General features: G+C 37.5%; 1 protein-coding gene across 1 annotated transcript in view; it reads left to right on the top strand.

Moving 5' to 3' along the window:
- The window catches only part of atrnl1a (attractin-like 1a), a 274652-nt gene that overhangs the window by 222753 nt on the left and 25015 nt on the right, over positions 1–26884 (top strand). The window lies entirely within an intron of this gene.

Raw genomic sequence — 26884 nt, 5'->3', positions numbered from 1 at the left:
GGAGCAGCACTTCGATCGACAACCGATCGATCCGCTGTGACCTCAGTGCTGCGCTTCATCCTGAAACTCACTGAGCATATACTGTACTTATTTGATTAAAACTTTGTGATTTCGGTTTAATTACGGTTAATCGTGCAGCCCTAAATTAACCTCACACACAAAAAGCACACAAGAAACTGTTCACACGAATAAGCTGCACTTTAACACACATGCAAAACTGTATCAAATGTGTGCTACTGTGGTAATTTTTTTTCTATGTATGTATGTCTTGGAAAGGACAGTGTAGTAGAAGTGATAGAAGTGACTGTAGATAATGCGGAGAAGGTTTGAGGATGAGGAAAGGACCCCGGTCAGGCTAGAACTTGGGTCTCTCGTACATGTGCACTACCTACCAGACGATGTCTCAAATCAGATTTTTTCTGTCACTGCATTGCCTCAAAATATTTGGACCCTTCAGAACTTGCACAATGTGATGTCGCATTACTTGAGTTTATCTATTTTCCCACAAAATTTTCTACAGTCTACTGTTTTTTGTTTGTTTGTTTTTTTAATAGAAGAAAGTGGAAAAGGTGTATTTGCAGCAATTTCCTCATTCAGAGGTTGATTAAACAACATCTGGTGTAACAGTGTAGTCTTCATTTAGCATAATTGCATAATATACGGGTGAATATTCGCTCATTAAGCAGCAAGGCCAAAGAGCAGGGCCATCATCACATTTCATGCCTAAGTTGATGGGTAAGCACAGGCTGCGGATGGAAGCTTTCACTAGCCCTGAGCATTTCTGTAGCAGTTAGAATGGAAATGTTTGTTGTCAAAGTAGGTAGCCTACTTTCCACAGAGAGAAAGACAGCATTTGGTAATTTTACACTATCTTTCTTTTCACAATGTTTAATTTCTTTGGTACGTGTTAAAAGGGATATGAAAAGATCACACTAATTCAAAAAGTAATTACTTGATGTCTACTTTACTCTCAGAGATATTCTTTTTACCTGATTTAACCAGGCTGTGATTGAAGTATATTTATAGCATGCCAGCTGAATTGTTTCGAATTTATTTTGATGATATGTGGTGAGATTTCTTCCTCTAATCGGCCCTGTTAGAACTTCTCTCACTTGTTTTCAAAGACGCAGACTATTTTAAATTCCATCTGCAATCATTGACCTCGTATAAAAGTCAAACAAATGTTTGGCGGTCTGTTATTTATTTGACAGCTTCTTTACATTGTGCGGTTTTGTAGGTAGTGTGTTTTGGAAAGAGCTCTGGGAACATATGTATGGAAATCTGGTTGTGCTTTCAAAATACGCCTCTTAGACTTTTTTTTTTAATGGCTGCAATATAATTTGAATCCTACCAGAACACTGCTAATTGCTGGAAGAACATACTTAGTGCTAGAAGTGTGCTAGACCTGCTGTGCTCAAGATCTGGACTGAAGTGTGTGAGAAACTTTCATTGACTGAGGTGTCCTCACTGTTACCTCCAGAACTCTTCAGGTGCATACAACATCTGCTGTGAATAAGAGCAGCTGTTTCTCTGGGGATTTTTTTCCCCCTCTAATTTGAAATGAAATAGAAAAAAAACTGTTAGTTCATATTTAGTTTGTATATTTAACTACTAAAATAAATGTATAAATGTAAATATATATTACTTGTTACTATTACTAATATTACTTTATTTGAGACCTCACTTAGTAGAGCTTCCCCTAATAATTGACTAAATGAGTTTAGGCATGGTCAACCGAGTTTTAATTGTCGGTTGGTCAAAAAAAAAAAGTGGTTATTATGTCGGGCAGAAATAAAAAGTGTGGGATCATTTCGAGAAACATTATCATACATACATACTTATCATTTCAAACAAGAAAGTAGTAGCCTTACGTTGGTCTCTTTATATGGCCGCCAGATCTAATGTTAACCTAGATGAACGTGTGCTATTATTAGGCGCATATCCAAGTGTTTGTTTGGAGTGTGGAAGCTAAATTAGTACCTTGCTTACTGCATGAAATTTAACTTAAAGTGCCTTTCTCTCCATAGGCACATCCACTTACTGTAAGGATGACAAGTCAGTGTCATCAACTTCTCTACAGTTGACACTGACTCAGAAAACACTAGTTTATTAATAAATCATTAAAATGTTCAGACAGTCTCACTGCTGTTTTTTCGGACACATTCATAATCATTACTTTTGCCATAAACATGCTACCAGTCGATCAATGGCTTAAATGAACAACTACTGTACTAGTCAAATAGAAAAATCTTTGGTCGGGGACAGTTCTACTATTTAGCCTAATGGAATCCACAAATAAGCCCCTTATAGTTCAGCTCAGTAGTTGATAACTGCTTGATCGAGTCTTAAATCAAGAGTGTTAAATTATTGATAGATTTTATGGAAGTGTTCCCCTATAAGATCTAACAACATGCATAAAAACAACAAGCAGACAAATCATTGGCTGCCATTCCTTAGATATGCTATTGTGTCACATCTGATTGCAGTAGCCTCTATGACCTTGCTGTATTATAAATCAAAGAGGTGAGTTATTAGCATACATCTTCCATCCATATAATGTCCATACAATGTAATAAAGCTGATGAAGCCGCAGCCCAGAGCACCTGCACTACGCCAAAACATATATTGCTCTGTTTGTGGACTGATCGATAGCGGCTCAGTGTTTTTGTAATGCTGGGAGAAATTAATCAATTTCATATGTAATGTTTTAATGTGCTGTATTTACCTCCAGTGGGTGGTGTGAAGATAAATATTATTTATGACACTTATGAGTTGTCTGACTGGGTAAAGACGATTAGTATTCACACACATGCACAGACTCGTGTACACATTCACAGGCTCTAATACGGTGGCCGAGATATAGAACATATAAATAGAAAAAACACCAGAAAATTAAGAAAACATATTCATCAGTTACCAAATAAAGAAACACGCTGCAAATACTCATAATGCAACTAAAAACAGAAACGTGCTGCAAATACTCACAACACAACCAAATACAAAAACACGCTGCAAATACTCACAATGCAACCTAACACAGAAACACCCTGCAAATACTTACAGCGCTACCAAATACAGACGGGCACTGCAAATAGCACGGAAATGTTTCAGGGGGACCTGAAGTGACGAACCTGGTTAGGATCGCTTATTGTTTAATGTATACTCTTCAGTGGTGTTGTCGATGACCTGAAAAGTGAGTTTTTTTTTGTCTATTTTAACATCCTGATCGAATGTGGATTGTGAGTATTTGCAGCGTTTTTCTGTAGTTGGTTGTGTTGTGATTATTTGCATAACATGTGTTGTCAAACTAATGAAGATGTTTTCTTAATTTGCTGGTGTTTTTTCAATTTGCCTGTTTTCTTCAGTTGCAGCGCAATGAACTCTCTCAGCCACCTTACCTTAAAACAAACTGTGTGAACTGTGAACAGTTTTTTTTTTTATGTAAAATACCATTTTTATGTTTTTAAAATGTTTCTAAAGTTTACCAAGGCTTAGTTTATTTGTTATGATTAGTTTTTAAATTTAAAAATAAATTGTATAAATAAATTGAATAAAACGAATGGTTTATTAAGTTTAGGTGTTGTAAGATTTTGGTGAAAACTTGTTTTGTAGTTTTCATATGGGAAGACAACTATTGAATACTCTAACTAGTAGCTTTTACTTTTGTGTATATAGAAAGAACCTTCTTCTGAAGCTGCTTCAATATGAGGTAGCGCATCTCTCTCTTCTCTGCTAGGCATCAGTTACACCCTGCACTGTGGCCAAATGTGCTTGATGTTAGGAAGCTGAGAGTGGTGGGAGCAATCAGGGAGTCCACACAGTTGGGACCTAAACATCTGTTCTGTGAGCTGTCTGTCTCTGGACTGCGCTTATCAAAACAATCTCAGCTGTTCAAATCCACAGCGGCATTAGTGCCAACTCTCATGAGCAAAAAGACGATCCTCTCTGTTTCTGTCTGTCATGTCTTGCTCATCATGAGACAGAAGTGGGGGATGTTAAAGAGTGCTTACGCTCTAAACAGATTCTCTCTTCCTCCCTGCAGACAGATCTTTAGTTTTTTGTTAATTTAGAACAGTGGGAACTCTTAGATTGCTGACCACAATATGCATACATATCCCATATGTATCACATTCTTTTGAGATGATGTACATAGGTTTTTTGGTTATGGTTTGATATGTTGTTTTTCTTTTTTCTTTTGGTTTGGTAATTATTTGTTTGGTTGGTTGGATTTGTAGTTTTTTATTTTGGTTTGGTTTATTCTTTTTGTTTTTGTTTAGTTTTTTTTATTATTTTGATTAGATTTTGTCTTTTGTTTTAGTTGGATTTTTTGTTTTGTTTTATTCTTTCAGTTTGGGTGCTTGTTTTCGTATTGGTTTGGTCTGATGTTATTGTTCTTTTGTTTGGTTTGTTGTAGGGCTGTCGCGATAACCGCAATATTGCAGTACCGCGCTACTGACAGGCCAACCGCAGAGGAATGCAAGTAACCGCAGCAACCGCGAACCGCGTTTTCTTTTTTCATAAGGCCACCCTTCGTGGTTCGTACCATGTGTATTGAATGTTAAATAAGTTAATAATGATAACAATATTGTTTATCATGGTGATTTGTACAGAGGATTCGTGGATTTGGACTTAAGCCTAAACAGACAGTGAATGTGATCGACTGAGCACGTGCGATTACCTGCGTCTGTCTTTGAAGTCAAGTCAGGCTATTATCATTTTAACGTTTAAGGGTATTTATCATGAATGGCGTCAGCGCTGGTCAGCATTACACAGCGCGAGGAAGACGTGGGGGGAAAGCAGCGAGTCACGCATTGAATCAATGCCATTGGTCTCTATTAAGTGAAGCATTGCTTCAGCTTTGCCCAAAAGTGAAGCATTGCTGGCCAGCTGAGCCTTGAAAAGTGGAGCTCAAAGTTAAACAATAATTAGCACCTTGTTTCATTACATCTATCATTTAAGGAATCAGCTTTTTTTGAACGTTTTCGTTGAATGAACGGTTTAATGACTCACTCAAAGACAGTCCGTTGGCGTAACAACTGCGCGCTGAGTGACAGCCTTTCAATGCGCAGAGACGCTGTTTAGTTTCGGTTACATTGGTTACATTGTTTTTGTGTATGCTGACCACATCATAACACATATTTATATAGCAACAAATAAATATAAATAAATAAATGGCGGTAAAACCGCATATCGCGCTATTGAGCAACTCAAAATTACCGCAAGGGAAATTCCTTCACCGCGACAGCCCTAGTTTGTTGTTGTTTTTGTTTTTTGTTTGGTTTTTGCATTTACCTGGAAGACCTAACATTGTTTGTTTGAGCAGTTTGACATGTCAAAGTCTGCCTAGAAAATGCAGTGTTTTTGAAGAGGGATTTCCACATTGTCTGACAGTGGCAGGTATGTAGTCTTTGGGAAACCTGGGTCATTATTTTTGCATTTCTTCTTGGCATCGATAGAGGCACAGAAATGGCTTATTTCAATTTGAAGCAGCCGTATGGTAAAATCTGTGATTTCAGTAGAAAGGGGGAGGTTCATTTGTTTGGTCCTCCAGAGCCCAACCGCGCTCAGAGCAACGTTGAGCTTCATTTCGTCGCACATTTACAAGTAGCAATTTTACTGTTCCGGAGTCAGTGGGAATTGGGCATTGCGATATTTAACAGTGTATTTATATATGAGAGTGGGGTAATATGAACCACAGTGAAACACACACTTCTGATTTATTTGATCAAATCTGGCATCAGTCAACTGAACTGAATTAAAAGCTGAACAACTCAATGTGCTTTTTGACCTATAGTTAATCCTTGACTACATCACTTAACTCTTATTTCTAGGTTAACAAATGTCAATTTCTTATTAGACTTAATCAAAACTCACAAACCCTACTTAACTGGTCTTTAACCTGAACCATGACCTTAGTCGTTTGTCGTCCCTTGAGGTCAAAGTGCCCTTGGAGGGCATTTCACGTCCATTTGGATTCTTCCCAGTCAAGTCCAATATTGATGGTGAAAGGCGATGCTTAGAAAAGTGCACACACAGATCACAGTCTATTATCCATATTAGCAGCTTTTTGACTTCATTCCCTTCACTGTTTCCACTCAGCACTTTTGCTGCTCTGAGAGATATTTGCCTTTGCCCTGTCTCATGTTCAGCTGATCCTGCATGTTACTGTAAAAGAGACATTTATCTGCTGCACAAGCCAGATCCGAACCAGATGTTCTATTGACTGACAGGTGAAACTAAATAGTGTCTCATTCTGTTGTCCCTCTGGCACAGCAGGTTAACAAGTCAACATATGCTTGTACAAGGTGACAGAAGATTGTATTTCAAATAAATGAAAAGGAGAAGAAGAGGTTGATAGAATATTTGCGAACATTATGAAACCTATAGACATATTCTGTGGCTTTTTATTTTATGGAAGAAAGATGGAGAAACTGTGTTCTTGTCATTTATGTCCTTTTGCAAAGCTATGTTTCCAGTAATATTGTTTTCCACTCAATTGTAAGAGCTAGTTGACTTATGGCCAATCATACTCATCTTTATTTAATAATATAATTTAAAGTGAATTAATTACATGATATGTCAATTACAGTAGTTAATCAATAACTGTAGTTAATCACACATCAATACAAGCTTGACATGGTCACCTTGTCTTGCATGTCGATGATATTGTCATGTTTATTATTTTTTTTAAATATTTATTTATATTTTGTAAATTAATTACTATCAAACTATTTTATTGTAATTATTTAGTCACAATAAATTAACACATTTGAATTTGGTGCCCAGATATTAATTGAATTGGATGTACCTTGTGTTTTTGATGCAGGAAAGAATTCATTAGTGTTTGATCTTGGTTACTGACAAGCTTTCTCCATCAGTATTGTACATTTGCAGTCAAAGTTTCATTGGCTGTTTAGCCAATATTAGTTTAAGAGAGTCTGGGAAAGAGCCATTAGCCAATAGGGCTGGTTCAATAGTAGTGTAGTCCAGGGGTCATAAACCTTTTATCAATCAATCGATCCATTAGCAGTCTTAATATCACTCTATGTTTTGACTGTACCTGAGCTCTATCTGCCCAGAAGAGATAAGAGTGGATATCATAGTCCTCTCATGAAGGCCTGATTGGTCAGTGTGTGTAATTACTATGTGGACACACACTGTTAATGGATTAAATGTACAGCACAGTGTATTTATTCAGCGCAGATAAGAGACATGCACATTGTTAACTTTTGTGGTAAAGGATGAATAAGTGATGTTCAGGTGAAACTCTATTTAAAATGTTTTTGGGTCATTAAGTTTTGTGATTTCCATGTTTATTGATCAGTAATGTGTATATTTATAAGCACAACTGGAACATTTATTCAAACAACTTCAGTTGATAGACTTGTTGATAGCTTGCCCACCAAATTTATTATGCTGTTTATCTGAAATAAGATATGTATAATATATAATCTATTGCTATATGTATTTTGCTCAATCATGTAAATAGTAAGTAATAAAAAGACGTAATGTAAAACCAGTTTGCTCCTCATATCTAAATGGGTCTTAAACCTGTATGATCTCAGAAAAGTGGGGAATGGCAATTGTTCTCAAGGAATACAATCTCAAGCATCATTAGTCAACTAAACCTTCAGACCAGTATGCTAAATTTGAGAGTGATTTGAATTTGCTAACCCTTAAAAAAAGTGCATTAACATAATAATTTAATAATAATTACTTTATTACAAGATGTCTTTGTTACCATTTAATTACACATTTAAGTACTGAGTAACAATTATTAACAGCATGTACTTATTATAGGGTTAGGTTTTGGTTTAGGGTTAGTTGTATGTAATTATGCATAATTTACTGTTATTATACTATAGTAAGTATGTAACATATGTAACAAGCACACTGTAAAATAAAGTGTTAACCTGAATAACTAATTTACTTATTGTAAAGTGATAAAAGTTTTTTTGCACTATAATCTTTTCAGGGGGGTTACTTTATAAATGTTTTGTGTATTGCTTTATTGTATTTTAATGTTCAGTTTTTTTTATACAAGGAAAAAAGTTATTAATCCTGTTATAGTATTACAACACTTTTTGTGCAACTTATTTCAATATCACGATACTACTGTATACTTTGATGAAAGCTTCAGCAATTTCGCAACATGAAAATTTGATACGTCACATGCCTACTCCATAATGCGTTCACGCGCGTTTTCATCGGTCTGACCTGAATTGACACCTTCATTTTTCAGTGACGTACTGCTGTTGGAAGAGGCTGTGATTCCAGTCTGCCCTAGAGATTAGTAATGCTTAAGAGTTAAACCCTCCTTTGTCAAGGAGGTTCAGAGTCTTAGGTCAAAAACCTTGAAGGTGCCTGTCAGGAAAAATGCTTTCATCCAAAATGCTATTGCTCATCAAGAGTGTCTTTGCAAATCCTGATTGCTTCTCTTTTAGCTTTTAAAGATCAAAAGTGAGAATTTTTTATTTATTTTCAAGAATATTCTTTAAATTCTTAAAGGCGGTAACATTATCCAGGAGCACTGCTACAATATTCTGCATTTACTTCTATGGATTTGGCAGATGTTTTTATCCAAAGGGACTTACTTTGCATTCAGAACTGAACCCATGACTTTGGCGTTGCTAGCACTATTCTCTATTCCTTATAGAGGACTATTCTCTATCGGCCGACATTGGCAATTTCGCACCTTTGGGTAGTTGTTGTCTTGATGTTTGCACTTTGTGTCTTTATGTTGTTTCAATTTAAAATGACTAAAGCTCAAACACACACACACACACACCCATATATATATATATATATATATATATTGTCACAAAAATAACTCACGGAACGTTTAATCCCCTCATCGTTAGCTTGTAATAGTACAGCTCCCGCACCAATGTTGCTAGCATCCACACACAACCTAAAAGGGCGGTCAAATTTGGGAGCTGCTAACACAGGAGCGGAAGTGAGCCTCAAAAGCTTCCTGACAGACAGAAGTCCAGATAAAATCGGCTTTTGCCCTCAGCAAATCAGTGAGTGGGGCTACCACGGTGGAAAAATTCCTAAAAAAATCCCCGGTAGTAACCCACTAACCCCAAAAACGCATCAACTCCTTTTTGGTGGAAGGAGAAGGAAATAGATAAATGGCCTCAACCTTGGCCCGAACCGGACGCACACAACCCTGTCCAACGACCTTACCCAAGTAAGTCACGGTGGCCTTGGCAAACTCACATTTGGCCAAACTGACCATCAGACCAGCCTCAACAAAACGGGAGAACAGATCTGCAATACAACTCAAGTGCTGATCCCATGAATCACTAAAAACCACCACATCGTCCAAATAAACTGCGACTCCCTCCAATTCAGAAACAACTGTATTCATAATTCGCTGAAACGTTGCAGGTGCATTTCTGAGACCAAAATTCATAACATTATAAGAAAATAACCCCTCAGATGTAATAAAGGAAGAGATCTCCTGTGCCCTTGGGGTCAACGGAACCTGCCAGTAGCCCTTGAGCAGTTCGAACTCACAAATTTTGCCGCCCCAACCCGATCAACACAATCCTCTAGACGAGGAAGTGGAAAGGAGTCTGGTTTAGTCACTTTATTTACCTTCCTATAATCGGTACAAAACCGATAAGTTCCATCAGATTTATTGACAAGTAAGCAGGGAGATGCCCAGCTGGAAAATGATGGCCGTGCAATGTCATGATCTAACATATATTGAACTTCAGCAACCAAATGTAAGTGTTTATTTGGGGACACACGATAAAAATGTTGGCGAATGGGCTCAGCATCCCCAACATCAATATCGTGCTCCGCCCAATGTGTACACGAAGGTACGTCACCAAATAAAGAGACATGATGATTAATAAGAGCAGTCAAGTCTGTACGTTCACTCGCTGTTAAATGGATCAACAATTTATGCAAAGTTTTCAGAGTCTCTGAATTTTTAAGACTTCCCAACAGCACCGTATCCTCGGGTTAAGAAACCCATTCATCAATTACCTCTTCCAAAGGAGCAGGTGAAATACTCTCAACTACTAGTGCAGGTTTCACATCTGTTCTGGCCTCTAACGCTTTAGGAGAACGACAATAATAGGGCTTCAACAAAATAATATGACACAGCTGTGTTGACTTCCTTCTCTCTGGGGTGGCAATAAGATAATTTAAGTCAGTAACTTGTTTCCCCACTACATACGGACCAGTAAACCGAGCTTGAAATGGTGGGCCCTCCACAGGTAACAGAGCCAACACTTGATCACCAGGCATAAATTGTCGTTTCTCAGTTGGCCGAACTCGTAAGTGACTTCAGTCGTAAAGTGACTTCATACGTCCCTGCGAAGAATACAATTGTTCTCTTGCCATCTTACCTGCTTCATACAATCTGCGCTTAAAGTCGTTCACATAACTTAACAAATTCTGAGGTGGTGTACCTTCAGTCCAGTTATCGCGGAGCACAGCCAACGGTCCCCGAACGGTGTGCCAAAACACCAAATTATTGGGACTAAAACGAGTACTTTCCTGGCTCACCTCACGCGCTGACAACATCAACCACGGCAATCCCTGCTCCCAATCACCCCCCAGCTCTGTACAATAAGCACACAGCAGGGACTCCAAAGCCCCTTGACTTTGAGCATGATAAGCACTAGTTGTATTGTGCTTAATATGCAACAGTTTCAAAACCTGCGAAAACAAATGAGACGTAAAATTAGAACCTTGATCACTTTGCACAGTCTTTGGAATGCCAAAAATAGAAATGAATTGAGTCAAGGCCTTCACCACCAATTTTGCAGTAATCGTACGGAGGGGATAGGCCGCATGGTACCGAGTCGATGCACACATCACAGTGAGCAAATAAATACTACCTGATTTTGATCTAGGTAGTTTACACAATCAATAATCAAGTGCTCAAAATGTGGACTAAAAGTAGAAATAGGAAACAGTGGAGCAGGTTTGATCTTCTGATTCGGCTTTCCTGTTAGTTGACAGGTAGGACATGTCTTGATATACTTTGACACATCCTTCTTCAAGTTATTGCCAAAAAAAGACAAAGGATTCTGTAATAAGTCTTCCTTACCCCTAATTGTCCAGCAAGTTTACCATGAGAAATCTCCAACACCAATGATCGATATTTCTCTGGAACTGCCACCTGCAAAATAGGGTCCCCAGCAAAGTCACTTCCATGAGGAATCCATTTCCTCACCAACATTCCTTCCTGCAAAAGATAACCCTGAGCAACATGCCTAATTTCATCAGGAGACATCAAATTCTCAAACAATGTATGGAGAGAAGAATCATGTTTCTGCTCCTGGATCAAATCAGAAGAGGAAACAGAAAAGTCATCAGGCAAGGAAAATGCTGGTCTATCCAAAGAATCAGATGTTAACCTTGGCTGTGCAGAGGTCATGGATCGAGTTACAGCACAAGCAGTAAATACCTGTGGAAAGTTCTTGTTGCTCTCATCAGGACCTGGAAGGGGAAAAGATGAAACCAAAGGAGGTGAAAAGGTAACAGGCCAAACCCTACCCCCTGCCAAATTATTTCCCAGGATGATATCCATCCCTTCCACTGGTAACGATGGACGCACTCCAACCACTACTTCACCATTCACAAGTTCAGATGGCAACATAATTTTATGTAATGGGACAGATAGGATATTTAAACCAATTCCTCTAATAAGAACACTAGTCTCGGTATCACTCACAGAGGAAAATGGCACTTCGATGCTCCCGTGTCCCTCAGTATCGTTACTGGAACATGTCTCTTTACCAACAAGCGACACGTGCCCGTAAGTAATAAAGGGTCCATAATCTCCATCCTTTAACTGGTTAACTGCTGTAGGATTTAGAGACAAGCTAACAGAATTCAATCATGGTGCCACAAGGCCTGCTGGTTTAACGCGAAGAATATATACAGTTATTCTTCTGTATCTTCCTGAATTGTATTATTTATTTATTTATTTTGTGCATCCCTAATATTTATCCGTAATTTAAGCTAAAACAAAAGTGTGAAACAGAAAAAGATTAAACGGATATAAAGTGAAAGGAAATAAAGAGTAAATATATATCTTCTAGAGACAGAGGCACTTTACACATAACTGTGATAAAGGCTCCTTGACAGTCTTTAATCTGTGCTCAAATATGTTGTTTTGCAAAGCTTTATTTCTGCCTAGACTGTAAGTAATTATGTTGTTCATCAACAACAGATGTCTCTGTCCCAGATGACACGGCCCTGGGTTGAATTTGTATCATCTTCCATAACTGGCACAGGGCATTCATATGTTGAAGCAGGTTTAGACTGCAGTTGGTTTCGCACCCATAACTTTCTGCATCAGTGAATTTAATTTCATTCAGTACTTCCTTAAACCGCCTCTGCCTCTCCATTAAGAGTTTCTCTTATTTCCTAATGACAGCTGTGTTCCTTCTCTCCCTTCGTGTCTTTAATCAATAGCTTCATTCTCACAGCGAACCGAAAAAAAATCAATATTGGATTTGGAGCAAACCGTTTCTGAAATGTTGGGCCGTGTAATGTTTCATGCTTGTTTTTCTTCCGCACTTGTGAGACGCCCATGTCTGAGACTCTGAAATTGCATCCATCTTCACTGTTAATAGCGGGAGAGGGAGTGAAGGACACACTCCACCTTTTGTTTTGGAACGGAGAAGTCATGGCTTTTGCCGAGCATTAAGAATTTGATTAATTTGTTGTTTGTGTGGACCGACCTCTCTACCCCAGCGCATTTAATAGGATCGTACACTTACTCTCCTTCTGTCTCTCTGTTTCCCTTTCTGCAATTAAAATGGAAATTTGGCAATGGGCCTCAGTGGCAGGACGACCCTTTTTTATATCCAGGAACTGGCTAATGAATCTGTCTTTGGAGTGGAGCTCCACATAACCAACACAATGAGCTCCCCTAAGACCATGTGCTGTGCACTACTGGATGCCTGGAGCATGCTGGGAGGAATGTTGGAGGCCGAATATGACTGAAGTGGAGAGGCAAACTCCCTACAGTTATATATGTTTTTCAAGCAGTAATTCAAGTGCGGTAACACTCTCTCTTTTGTGTTCTCTCGTTGGGAACGTTCACAAAGCTGCAGAATACTGCTGTCAGTTCTGGTTTAGAGTGCTGTATGCACAACCTGACAGCTTCTTTCTATAAAAGCGATGGTCGACAATTGCCCTCCTAGTTTTTGTGAAATTTATTTATTTTATTTTTTTGCACCAGTGCTTTATGCTGAGCTGGTAGACACGGTATATACAGTTCACCCCATTCATTTTGTCGACAAAAATACCCAAGTTGAAGCATCCTACAAGATCAGGTGAATCATCCCTTTAAGACCAAATTAGCTAATTTATTCAGGCAACCCAATGACTAATTAGTTGTTTTAAATAATATTGCATATTTTCCTTTTTCTGTAACTGAAGTAACTCTTTTTCAATTTAAATTTTCAGGATAAAACTACATTTCAGGACAGTCAGTTTCTCTTTCATTGACTATTTTTGGCAAATCTTTCTCTGTATATCAGAGCCTAAACTTTATAAGCTGTTTTCTCATGGGAGCTAAAATGTGACATTTGATCACGTAAGATTTTTTTTTTGCTGGCAACATGAGTATTGCAATTACTTTATTTTATTATTATGGGGGAACAGAAGTTTGTCCCAGTATATTATTTGACAGTTAGGTCATTGACTTTCCAAGTGTTTTTGTATTTGTTTATAAGTTACCATCGTCAAATTGCTTCTAAAATTAAATAAGTAGTTGCAGGATTAGCCGTAGTTAGTGAAGTTTGTGGCATTATATCTTAATTAAAGTTAAACTGCAAGTGGTCAAAGTTGTGTCTTAAAGTTTGCAACATATTTCTGTGAAATATTCACTGCTTACTGCATATTGCACAAAAAGTTAACGAATGGAATCATCTAGTTTATCTCGTGGTTGTCTGCAGAACAGATGTTTCTGTAATAATTTGAACAAGCTTTCAATTTTTAGTAAATTGCAAATTGCGGCAGATTTTATGTGTGACGCTACTTGTATCTGATTCAGAAAGCAGATTACAGCTCTGAATTACTGACAGAAATTATCAGGCATGAAAAAAAAAACATTCAGGACACATAATACGCATGTGCATGAAGCCATCGTCTTGAGAGATTTGCGTTTTTGTTGTTTACACAGAGACTTTGCACTTTGAAAACCTGTTTTCAAAACTTTGCGTTTACATGCACAACAAAACGCCATTGTCGTTTAAACGACTGGCCAAAACGCATAAAAAGTTTTACGTTTTTAGTTGAAAACGGTGTCTTGTAAACAGCCCCTATAGGTCACTGGACAGAACCAAAAACACAATGAAAACAATAGAACAGTAACAGGTTTAGTAACAAAACAGAAGAAGTGCACCTATCATACCGCCCACGCTCATCAAGATGAATGGGATTACCAAAGGATAGCTTTCTCTAAGTATTACATACCTGTGACCCATTTTTAAGTGGTGACCCACCAGTTGAAAATCACTGATTTAGACCACTCAGTTAAAAAAATCACAGCTACAAGGCAACCAGAAGCACAACAGCTAGGCTGACTGCGGCTTGCAGGCTGAAAATGAAAGACACTCGGCGAGAGTGTTTCTGACACGCTTCGGATAACCTGCCAGCCACCCGCATCCCTCTATTTTATTTAATCTCCTTCTCTCTCCCTTCTCTCTCACGTACACTGTCTCTCCCCATCTTTCTCTCTCAGGATCTCTTTCTCACACTCTCTCCATCTCTCTCTCTCGACCAGCAGATGGCCTGTTTGCCTTTTTGTCTCCCTCTCAACTCCAATCATTTCCAGCATTTTTGCTCTCTGTCAGGCCAACTCAGCACAAGCAGGCGCACACGCACTCACGCTAATGTGTTTCCCAAGGTAGTGACAGGTGTATGAGTAAGTGTGCCTGGCGCCGTAAGGCAAACATGACGGGCTGGTGTGGAGTCTGCTCAGTTTTATAACATTACTGATGCGCAGACAGAAACAAAACACAGACCTGAACCCAGGAACCGTTAAACTTTCAGTCAAGTATGAGATTCGATCTTAGCCTGATGGATCTGTATAATACATTATTTAAATATATGTATCTGGTGGTGGCATATCTGAACAATTAAATGGGGAATGACACTCTTTATCACACACACTGTCTTAAATACTGTCTGAATAAAGATATACACTGTCTGTAGATATAATAGATTTTTAAAATCAAATATTGCATTTGTTAAAGTCCCCCTGTAGTCAATCAATTTACCCCTTAAAACTCACCTTTGATCAACAAAATTGTTTTTTTTCCTTGAAAAAAAATTCTTCATGCCTTAGAATAGCTTGAATGTAACTACATCCTTGCCTCGTTTAGTATACGCGGTTCTATGAATATGTAAATTAGCCCCGCCCCCACTCACTCACACCAGCTCAGAGATCCACTCGTTTACGATCACACATTGCTCTGATTGGTTACAAGGTAGTTTGTGACATCATAAACACCAGCAATTTCAACCCGCGTTTTTGAGACTGTCTTTGGTTCACTGCATACTTAGAAAATACTCAGCAATGGTGTTGACTTATGAGTTTACGCAAGTTTATCTTGTGTAACACAACATAGACATTTAAACAACATTTAAAACTTGATTTTCACCACAGAGGGACTTTAACATTGTGGACTTTAACACACTGTGAACTAACATGAACATTTTTACTTAGTAGCATTAACAGTGGAGAATCATCCAATATAAAACCAAAGGCATATTTTATTAATATTGCTAAGATATTATTTACATGTCCTTTCACATGTAGTGGCAAAACTGGGTCCCATTTGCCCCATTATATATTCTGTGGTGGTTTTATACATGAGCTCCCCGTGCTAAGGGAAATTTAAAGAAAATTAATTCTCCTGAGTGTTTGCTTGTAAACAGTAATTTATACTAGTAAGTTCTCCTGTTTCTGAAAATATGTTCAGTTTGTAGATGAGGAGTTTGTAGAGATCTTTCTAAAGGGCAGAAAGAATCTAACCGATCTGGAAAGGTCATCAGTCCACTTTATCTCTACTGATAAAGAAGTAAGAAGTGTGCGGGACACCAAATGTCTCTCAGGTATTTTCAGGATTCAGTCTACCTATGAATTCAAACTGAAGGTCAATGCTTACTGAAGCAAAAGCCTCCTCTGTTGTCTCGTTTTTTATAAAATCTATTAATTGTACAATACTGGTCAAACTCTTTATAATCACTTGATTCTCACTCTGCTGTCATTGTTGCATAGTTGTGTTGTGGACTTCCCTATTTTCATAGAATTAGATAAATTATTAAAACTTTTTATCAATATAGTTATCGTCCTTGGTGTGAATGGGCCTTAAAATGTCTATCAAAATGCACATGGTGTTTGAACATAAATGTGTGTTGGAAGTAGTGTTGTCACGATACCAAAATTATTGTTTCGACACCGATACCAAGTCAAGAATTGCGATTTCGATACTTTTTCGATACTTTTCCTGAAAAGGGAGAAACACTCTCAAATATCATTGCTGTGCTTGATTTTAAAACCGGGACAACATTCTAATCATATAACACAGTAGTGTTGTCACGATACCAAAATTATGACTTCAATGCGATACCAGACTAAAATACCTCGATACCATGGGGAAAAAAACGAAAACAGCAAAAGTAACTGAAAAAATATGACATAACTTACAATTCATTGTTTTATAAATTAATTAAAAAAACTTTGTTCCTTCCCTGCTTTATTCCCTGCCATTCCCTCCCCTTTATTAAATAAAATAATAATAATTAGCAAGTGCCAGTGTGTAGCCTACGTCCTTACAAAGATGTTTGCAACATTTATATTATTATCAATCATGTTAACATTTGCTAGCCTTTGACAATTCTGAACAGGTTGGGATGACCAAAATCTTATTTCATGAAACGAGTTACTTAATATTTTTAAATGTAATTTTATAATTACAATATAGATATTTTTTTTAATTGTATCTTTGTTATTAAAAATAAGCAAAAATCAAATTACAAACAATATGACAAATACTATAAGAGACAAAAAATAAACAGTGCTTCATTTCTTTTTTGAATGCAATTGTTAAATAGATCTAGTACTGTAGCTGAAAAAAATAAGGTCTTCACTCTATAAATTAACTATAGACTGATTCTTAATAAATAGATACATTTATTCAGTCAAGCATTGGGTGATTGTCTATTTTCTGTTGTTTCATTAACATTAATTACACAGAATATTAGGCCGCTGGTCCGGCCCTTTAAGACCTGCACGTAGGCTACCCAATGGAACACTTACGATTTATTTTTACAAACGGTTTACATTCACTAAAGAGATACCCCACTTTGTTTACGTGAATACTTGCCACAACGTACATTTTTTACCTAGAATTTTGATTATTCAATCCAAATAATCCACGAAAGAGAACTGAAGTCGCGATTGCATGCTGTGTGAAAGGCGTGTGCGTGCGCTTCAGGTCTGAGCCGGCAGCGCAAGCACGTCCCGCGCTTTATTTTCTCATGCATGCATGTTTCGCTGTGCGTATATATTTTACTGTTCTGCTTCCGTTGTTTAGTGATTGAAAACAGTGGAAGCAGAGTTCTGCACACACATCCTGACTCCGGGTGTCACACATTGACGCAAATTAAAGAAATACTGCTCTTATTATTTAGAGTACTGTCACTCTTAAAGTACCGGTACTAATAAAATTTTATATCGTACCAATTTAATAGCTGGGTATCGCGAAACCTTTCTAGTACCGGTGTATCGTGCAGCACTAGTTGGAAGTGTGTTTACACTACCATCCTATAATGAGTGGGCACCCCGTGCTTTTTTTGAAATCCCCATAAATCATAAACAGTGTCTCAGAACAACCAGTTCTCAGATTTGGGGCAATTTGACGTACTTTTGCACAAGCCCCTCCCACGACTGTTGACTGACACTTCACTATGAGCATATAGACCCGCCCTGAGTGAGCTGTACACAGGCCGCCATTGTTTTACGCTGAAGCAGCTGTAGACAAGAATGTCTCATAAGCAATTGAGGTGTCAGCAGCCATATCATCGTGTTGTCCAAGACTGGTTGCCCACTGAAGCTAAGCAGGGTTGAGCCTGGTCGATACCTGGATGGGAGACCTGAGAAAACCAGGTTGCTGCTGGAAGAGGTGTTAGTGAGGCCAGCAGAGGGTGCTCACCCTCTGGTCTGTGTGGGTCCTAACGTCGCATTACAGTGATGGGGACACTATACTGTCAAAGAGTACTGTCCTTCGAGTGAGATGTTAAACCGAGGTCCTGACTCTGTCATTAAAAATCCCAGGATGTCCTTCGAAAAAGAGTAGGGGTGTAACCCTGGCATTCTGGCCAAATTCGCCCCTTTGGCCTCTGTCCATCATGGCCTCCTAATCATCCCCATATACTGATTGGCTTCATCACTGTCTCCTCTAGTAACACACCAGTAAGCTGGTGTGTGGTGGGCGTTCTGGCACAATATGGCTGCCGTCGCATCATCTAGGTAGATATTGCACATTAGTGGTGGTTGAGGAGATTCCCCCTTCCATGTAAAGCGTTTTTAGTACCCAGAAAAGCGCTATATAAATGTAACAAATTATTATTATTATTATTTGTTTTAAGATGTAAGAATGAACACAGTAGTCTTCATTTACTCTCATTGTTACTCTCATTGTTACATTACAGCTATCAGACACTCGGACTAATGCATATGATCAAATAGACAGATAGACATCTTATCTTATGTTTTATTCGCTCTTTTTGTTCATAATGAAGCGCGTGTGTCGGCCCCAACGAAGCGACGTGCCAGCCACAACTCTCTCACTGTTTACATGTACCAGACTCTCCGATTGATGCACATGTGAGTGCAGTAAATCGATGTAGTGAGGAACCTTTGTCTCCTTTTCCCTTTAGCTGTCAATCGAAGTATCAGGCAGTAAAACAGTGAAAGATCTTGAGGCAGGCTTGACGCTTATAGGAGCCGACACGCACGCTCCGTTATGAACAAAAAGAGCGAATAAAATATAAGATAAGATGGCAAATAAGTGCAGGATTGCACTGTCGGTTTGCACAGGTGCATCAATCGGAGTGTCTGGTAGATTTAAACAATGAGAGATCTTGAGGCAGGCGTGACGCTAATAGGTGACATGACGCGCTCCATTATGGACAAAAAGAGGGAATAAAATATAAGAAAAGATGACAAATAGATAAATAAGTTCAGAATTGCACTGTTTGCACATGTGCATCAATCGGAGTGTCTGGTACATGTAAACAGTGAGAGATCTTGAAACAGGCACGACGCCAAGTTGTGGCTGGCGCAACGCTTAGGTGGAGCCAACACACGCGCCTCATTATGATATGAACAAAAAGAGCCAATAAAATGTGAACAGTGAGAGATCTTGAGGCAGGCGCGTCACTAGGTTGTGGCTGGCGCGACTCTTAGTTGGTGTCAAGACTAGGGTTGTAACGGTATACCGGTATGGCGGTTTATCGCGATATTGACTTGTACGATTATCATATCGTGAACATTTGCTTATCCACGGTTTTGGAAAAAAAATTAAAGCAGATCTCAAATGCGCATATGCAACTTATTTCCACTTGACTACTCCACCCATACATGTGCACTGGAGAAAATGACTGAGACTGAGGCTGCGAATTCTTCGAAAAAAAAGTTAAAATCTGCAGTGTGGGAATACTTTGGGTATCCGAAAAAAGAACGTGGGTTTTTCCTTGAAGATTGATATCCAGTTGTGTCCAGAAATATGGACGAAGAGTGGCTGCAAAATGAGGAAATATGTCAAATATGTTCTCCCATATTCGCGAACACCTTCCCTCCCTGCAGATAAAGTTCCATTTATAACTTAAGTCCATATTATTTACGTGTTGCTGAGGGAATTTACAATATAACGCAGATGTCACGTAAAATGCGCGATTTGATAGATGGATGAATAAATCTAAAATATATCTGTGCAATAAATAAAATCGCTATATGAGTGTGTCTATTAAACAGCGCAAAAAACTGTAAATCTATATTCTGCTTGTTCAGCGTGTCTGTGTGAATGAGCAGCACCGTTTCACCTAGTATATACTCAAGTATGTGGGACGTTCATGGTGTTTAAAGCGTCTGCCGTCTCACTCACTATATAAGGACGTGAACACATGAACATATCCAGAGCTGCTCTGAGAGAACTAAATAAGCATTTCATAATTTTGTTGAAAATAATCATTGTCAAATACACTCTGACTGAAACTCATAGGAGTTTAGTACAACCTGTCAAAATAAAAATTATCTTAAATAATAATTAATAAATTAAGAATTTTATTAATTCAATTGATCAAACATGTTTGTTCAAATGGGAGATCTGCAGCTTTATTTTTTCGTTCTTATTTTTTCAAAAGGTAGATTAAAAAAGTTTGTTTTAATAAACCATATGTTCAACCAAAAAACCCTATCAGTTTTCATTAATTTAAGGTTCATTGCAGCTGATAATAATAATCATTGTTTAATACCGTAAACCGTGAAACCGTGATATTTTCTGAGACTATTATCATACCGTGAAAATCTCATACCGTTACAACCCTAGTCAAGACTCACGCTCCAGATTAAAATGGCGGAAAAAAATATAAAGTAGCCTAAGGTGGCAAATAGGTAGGCTAAATAAGAGTAGACGTAAACGCGGGATGCATGTCCATTTCTTTATATTCTCTTTATAAGGGGTACACACTAAAACGGCACACTTTTCTCAGCCCCAAAAAGTGACAATTTAAACATGCTGTAAAAAATGATCTGTAGGGTATTTTAAGCTAAAATTTCACATACACACTCTGGGGACATCAGAGACTTATTTTACATCTTGTGAAAAGGGGCATAATAGGTGCCCTTTAATGTCTGAAAATTCAGCTTTGCCATTGTAGGAATTACATTTTAATATATACTGTTTAATCGTGTGTGTGTGTGTGTGTGTGTGTGTGTGTGTGTGTGTGTGTGTGTGTGTGTGTGTGTGTGTGTGTGTGTGTGTGTACATATATTATGGAGTTAATATTGGGTTTTTGTATATGTCAATAAAGTGCAGAGTAGTCCTGTTGTTTTTACCAATTATACTTGATTTTTAATCCAATTTTAAACATGACATTTTTAATTTTGCTCATTCATAAAATACAAGCAGAACATAATCATTCACACAGAATCATGTAAGAGTGGTTTTACGAAGGATTTCATTCTGCTTGTGTTTTCACAAACTAAATGTGACGTAGTCATGTGGGAATTCACATAAAGCATTTTGGCCCTCGTTTACACCTGGATTTTGTGCTGTCCACTTGTGATCTGAAACCTGAGTTGAATGTTGTTAAACTAATTTACCAGTCTTCCTATAAAAATACTTTCATTTAGGATATCAAAGTATAATAATTCAGTTCTCTTTGTGCTGTAACATTTTGCACAAGACTTTAACTGGGGGCTTGACAGACATTTTTTGCACAACCATGTTTTGCTTCAATGCCCTAAATCTGGCCCTAAGACACTGCCATTTGACTACTCAAAAGCTGAGATATCTCTCTTAAGGCCTCTTTTAAGTTAATTAAGATTTTCACCATTGAACCACCATCACTTTGTTGAAGAAATGCAGCAAACTTTGTCAGAGTCTTCATGACTTCATGATACCTCAGAGGTAGAGGACAGGGCTGAGAGCTTCAGAGTAAACAGTGTTAACTACAGTGCAGTCTGAGGCCACCCTTACAACTTCTTTAAATTGCCTTTTTCTTACTGCATGTCTAATTGCTTGTCATTTAGCAGGCAGTTAAATGTCATTTAGCCGGAGTTTATTATCCATAACAACTTACAGTACACTAATTACAGAGTCTCACTAGTACAGCAAGGGGTTAAGTGCCTCGCACAAAGTCACAGTGTTCATAGAACCGGATGTTGGGATCAATGTTGTGATAACCCTTCATTATATCATGGGGGTTCTACAGGCTTTTCATTTCAGTTTTTTGAAGACATGTTTATAGTAAAGTGTCTCTCTTAAAGTGCGGTTTTCATGATGAATACTTCAATATGATTATGTCTTTGCCAGTAGTTATGCAGCTAAATAATTAATTAGAATAGCGTTTGAATGACAAGGCCTATTGCATTTTTTTAAATTGGCTTCAGAAATATTTTCTATAGTATAGTTTGCTTTAAAATTGACTTCCTAAAAACAATATCTTTCCGAAGACCTTGAAACTGAATGGCAGCAATTTAAAATCACATTCTGATAGGTTAACTACGTTGTTATTGCACATGAATTGGATAGATACTGTTTTCAATCATCTTATATAAAAATGCACAAGGATATGTAACATTTCGTATTTAAGTTTGAGTATGTGAAACTATTGTGTAATATTTATCATTTATAATATTGATCAAGTTATCTTCATTGTGTTGGATGATTGCACCACACTTTTTTCTAATATTTTACCCATCTTTGTAAACTGTAAAAATATTTGTCTGGAAGTTAAACACATTAAAAAAAGTCACATCTCTGACTTTAAACTTAACTGTTGTATGTGATGGCTTCTTGATGTGATATATATATATATATATATATATATATATATACACACACACATATATATATATATATATATATATATATATATATATATATATATATATATATATATATATACACACACATATATATATATATATATATATATATATATATATGTATGTATATATAAAGGACACCAATTTTCTTTGTGAATAAATAATGTATCATAAATAAATAAATATTCAGGGGGCATAAGTCAGGACACCCCTATGTTAAATTCCCATAGAGGCAGGCAGATTTTTATTTTTAAAGGACAGTTGTTTCGTGGATCCAGGATACTATGCATCTTGATAATGTTCCCTTGGCCTTTGGAATTAAAATAGCCCCACATCATCACATACGCTTCACCATACCTAGAGATTGGCATGTTTTTTTTCTGTTAGCCTAATAGCTGGTTTGAGCTACATTGAGAGATGATCTTATGGAAAGTACCCCATGTCAATCTCTAGGTATGGTGAAGGGTATGTGATGATGTGGGGCTATTACCTATTTTAAATAGATAGTTTATTCCAGCCAACAAAACAAGTGGACTGTAGACTCAGCGATGCAGTTGTCACAACTGAATCTGGTATCAATAATGTTAAAAACATTTTATTTCACAGTCTGTTCTTTTTTTTTGCCAGAATGTTTTCTCAGCACTGCTGATCATGCATTACGTCCCATACGGTATATACATCCCAGTTTCTGAAGGGTAGACATCAGTATTGGTTGACAGAGAAAATATGGCAAAGACACTTGAAACATACTCCACTGAATTGTTTTGGATTTGAATGTATTTGACCAGCTCTCTCTTTCTCCCTATTCATACTTTCATTTATTAAATGTATTTTATTCATTCGGCAGACACTTTTTCCAAAGCAACTAAAGATTAAAGGGTATATGTTAGAGTGTTATTTCCTTGCAACTGAACCCATGATGTCGGCGTTGCTAGCGGCATGCTCTTACAGTTGTGCTGCAGGATCTGTCCTCATAGTGTTTATTACCTCTTCATCACTTTATTTGATGAAACCTTCACGCTTTATCCCTCCATGATTCACAGACCTGATGGCCACTCAACAAACGTTCCCACTGTTTTAAAGCCCGTCTTTGAGAACGAAGCAGGGACTTCACATTCAGGGACTGATGAAGTTCTGGCTATAACATTTCGACTGATGTGGGTGCATAATGTTTGAAGGCAGCACATTCAGAATTCAGGACACACCACCTACCTCAAAATCCCATAGAGCCTGCCTTAGGGCTTTTTAGCCACTCTGGAGTGGGAAGACGGGGAGGGAAATGCAGAAAGTTTGCTAAAAAGCAAAGCTCTACCACATTCAGGTGAAAGATGTTAACACAAATACCACTTTTTAACGAGCCTTTTTGTTTTTCTAAATGTCAAATATTCCTATATCAAAACATAAATTTGAAACACTGGTGATCCAAAGGAAGTCTTTAGAGACCGTACCATTAAAAATTCTTCTGGGAGTAAGTGTGTTGACTGTTTTGGTATTATTATATACAGTATAATATTTGTAATGCACCAGTATCAGTTGTTTTTTGTATTTGAGTGCTTTTTAGCATTTGTAAATGTCAAATATTGAAATTACTTTCCACCAGTCATGAAATGTCCTACACTATAAATGTCGCATATGAATATCCACCCATATCTTTTAGTAGATATTTCTCTAAAGCAACAGCCACTATGGGATCTCAGCGGGCCAATACGAGGTATACCACTGCCCAGGACCTGAATTCCTCCTCTGAAGGCGCCTTGTGCCCCTTTCCTGATTTATATGCTGTATTACTTAGCTTGATTAATTTGGATCACCTCACCGCCCGCTCTGAACAGTCAATCTCTCCGTTCACACCCTGGATCAATCTGTCACGAAGAGTCGATCACTTCACTGTTAATGCCCTTCTTCTTGAAGGTGTCATTTTAATAAAATAGCTATTAACGAGGATTAAAATTAAATGTACAAATATCCTACCCAGCTCTGGTGGATGAACAGGCTGCTTCAGCAAGTGGGGGATGGATAAATCTGAGCTAATGAAGGCTTTTAAAGAGATTAATGCTTCACCCAAGAGAAGCCAAGTCCTGCTTGGATGCACACTGTCTCTCTATCTCTCCCAGTCACTCCATTTTTCTTCCCCCTTCCCCAATGTTTGGGGCCACTGCAACAGGTTCAAATGTGAATATAGTTCCACTGCCACCTCAAAACAGAATTGAACACTTAATTCACATTTAAAATGTATGACTGTTGTTTAGGGATGCACCGATGTATTGGCGAATAATCTGTATAGGCCTTTAAAAGCAATTATTTTCATTGTCGGCCATCGAGCTTATAAACAGCTGATGATCAGGACCGATTATATCCTGTCCATCAAAAGGGGTCAGAAAAACCTCAGACTGCAACTCATACTGTGTGTAAAAAAAATGTCTCTTGCGTTGAATTTAGGGCTGTCAAAGTTAACGTGACAATAATGCATTAACAGTTAAAAATATAGCGATGTTAGAGAAGGGTCTATTTGACCTCATGAATACGTAGTTCAAGCCAGATCTGCGTTTTTTTCTACACCAAACATTATTTGTGGCACGCCTTCCATCCAACTATCATAAAGAGCTTTGTGCTTTGTTACTTCTGATATGAAATTTTTTCCATTTTTTCCACGAAAATCAAACAATAAAAATATGACGTTGCATGTCGTTAAAGCGCCTCAGTTCAAGCAGCAATGCAGAGCACAAGATCTCTTCCTCTTTATAATACAAGTTATAGGATTCCCTTTATAGTTTACTTTACAGCACTGAGAGATTTTTTACCATAAGAAAACTATCAGTATCGGCAGATAACATTCTAAATAATAGTATATTGGTGTTGGTGGAGAAATTTAGTATCCATGCATCTCTAATGTTGAACCACTGTGAACTAACATGAACAAATATGAACAGCTGTATTTTTATTAATTAACATTAACAAAGATTAATAAATACTGTAACAAATGTATTGTATAGTTCATGTTAATGAATATATTAACTAATGTTAACTAATGTACCTTATTTTAAAGTGTTACCGATATTGTTTCTAATGTAATGAAATCCATACATTTTTAGCTGTCTTACTCTGTGTCATAACCAGTTTCCAGTAAAAAGCAGTTCATAATGAATGTTGCATCAAGGCATTACACAATCTGAAGATTTTTATGTTTAATGTGGAACAAGTGAGATTTCATAATGGACGACCACTAACACAGAAACCGAAACCAATTGACAAAATATTTGCTAGTTGCTTGTCACTTGTTGCAGTGGTTGATTAGCAAAAAGTCAGATTTACATGGAAGATGTGCCTTGTTTTGCTTGTCATCTTGTCTTATTTTATTTATTTATTTATTTATTTATTTATTTTATCTTATTTTATTTTAATGGACAAAACTATATGGTATTACCATTCAATCGCTCCAAAATCCTATTTGTGTATTCTCAAATAAGGAAATATGGAGTATTTAATTAATTGTTATATTAGAATCATATTATGTTTTCTAGAATGTACGTGCATGTGGTCCAATACTTTAGATAGATGTCAAAGTAAACTCTTTGTAGTTTCAACCATTTGGATAAATGACATTACTGTATGTCATAATTAGGTGACATAATGTTTATACATTGTCAAACCCTCCCCCACCCCATTTTTACCCCATAAGAATGAACATATGGCTGAGTGCAAAGTTAATGGCCATTGTATTTCAACATCTGTTCCCAAGGCGAGCTCAGTGGCGGGTTCATTTGGAAACTGATGTATGACGGATTGAGGATTAAATGGAACCTATTTCCTTCAAGTTGATGAATTCATCATCTCTGAAACCTAACACAAACATAGGTAGCACAACCTATAATTAGTCTGTACGCTTCAGCACTTAAACCTATTAGCCACATCTGTCAGAGGGAAAGGAGAAAGGGGACAAGAGAATTTGTACTTAGTCAAATGATATGAGTTTTTAAGAGGGAGAAATAGAAAATAGGCAGATGGGGATAAAAAGAAGTTAAAAGGAAAAGAAAGGAAAAAGAAAAATTCTCTGCAAAACTTTTGTAATTGTGCACTACTTCTATGTCCATTCACACAGCAGACATTGATTTAGAGATCAAAGGTTAAAAGCTTTGGCTGGCAACTACTGAACTGAAGCATCTCTATCACTGAATACCTCAGACAAGATGGACTGTAAGTAAACATTGCACTCCTCTTTGACCCCTGTGGTCACTGTACATCTCCCTATAGTCAGACAGTCTGAGGCATTCAATACAACAGCTC

Source organism: Siphateles boraxobius, unplaced genomic scaffold, assembly GCF_051911475.1.
Source record: "Siphateles boraxobius isolate OS27281-9 unplaced genomic scaffold, OSU_SipBor_1 20, whole genome shotgun sequence".
NCBI classification, from domain to species: Eukaryota; Metazoa; Chordata; class Actinopteri; order Cypriniformes; family Leuciscidae; genus Siphateles; species Siphateles boraxobius.
The sequence above is the reverse complement of the archived record's forward strand: the minus strand, read 5'-3'. Positions and strand labels throughout refer to the sequence as shown.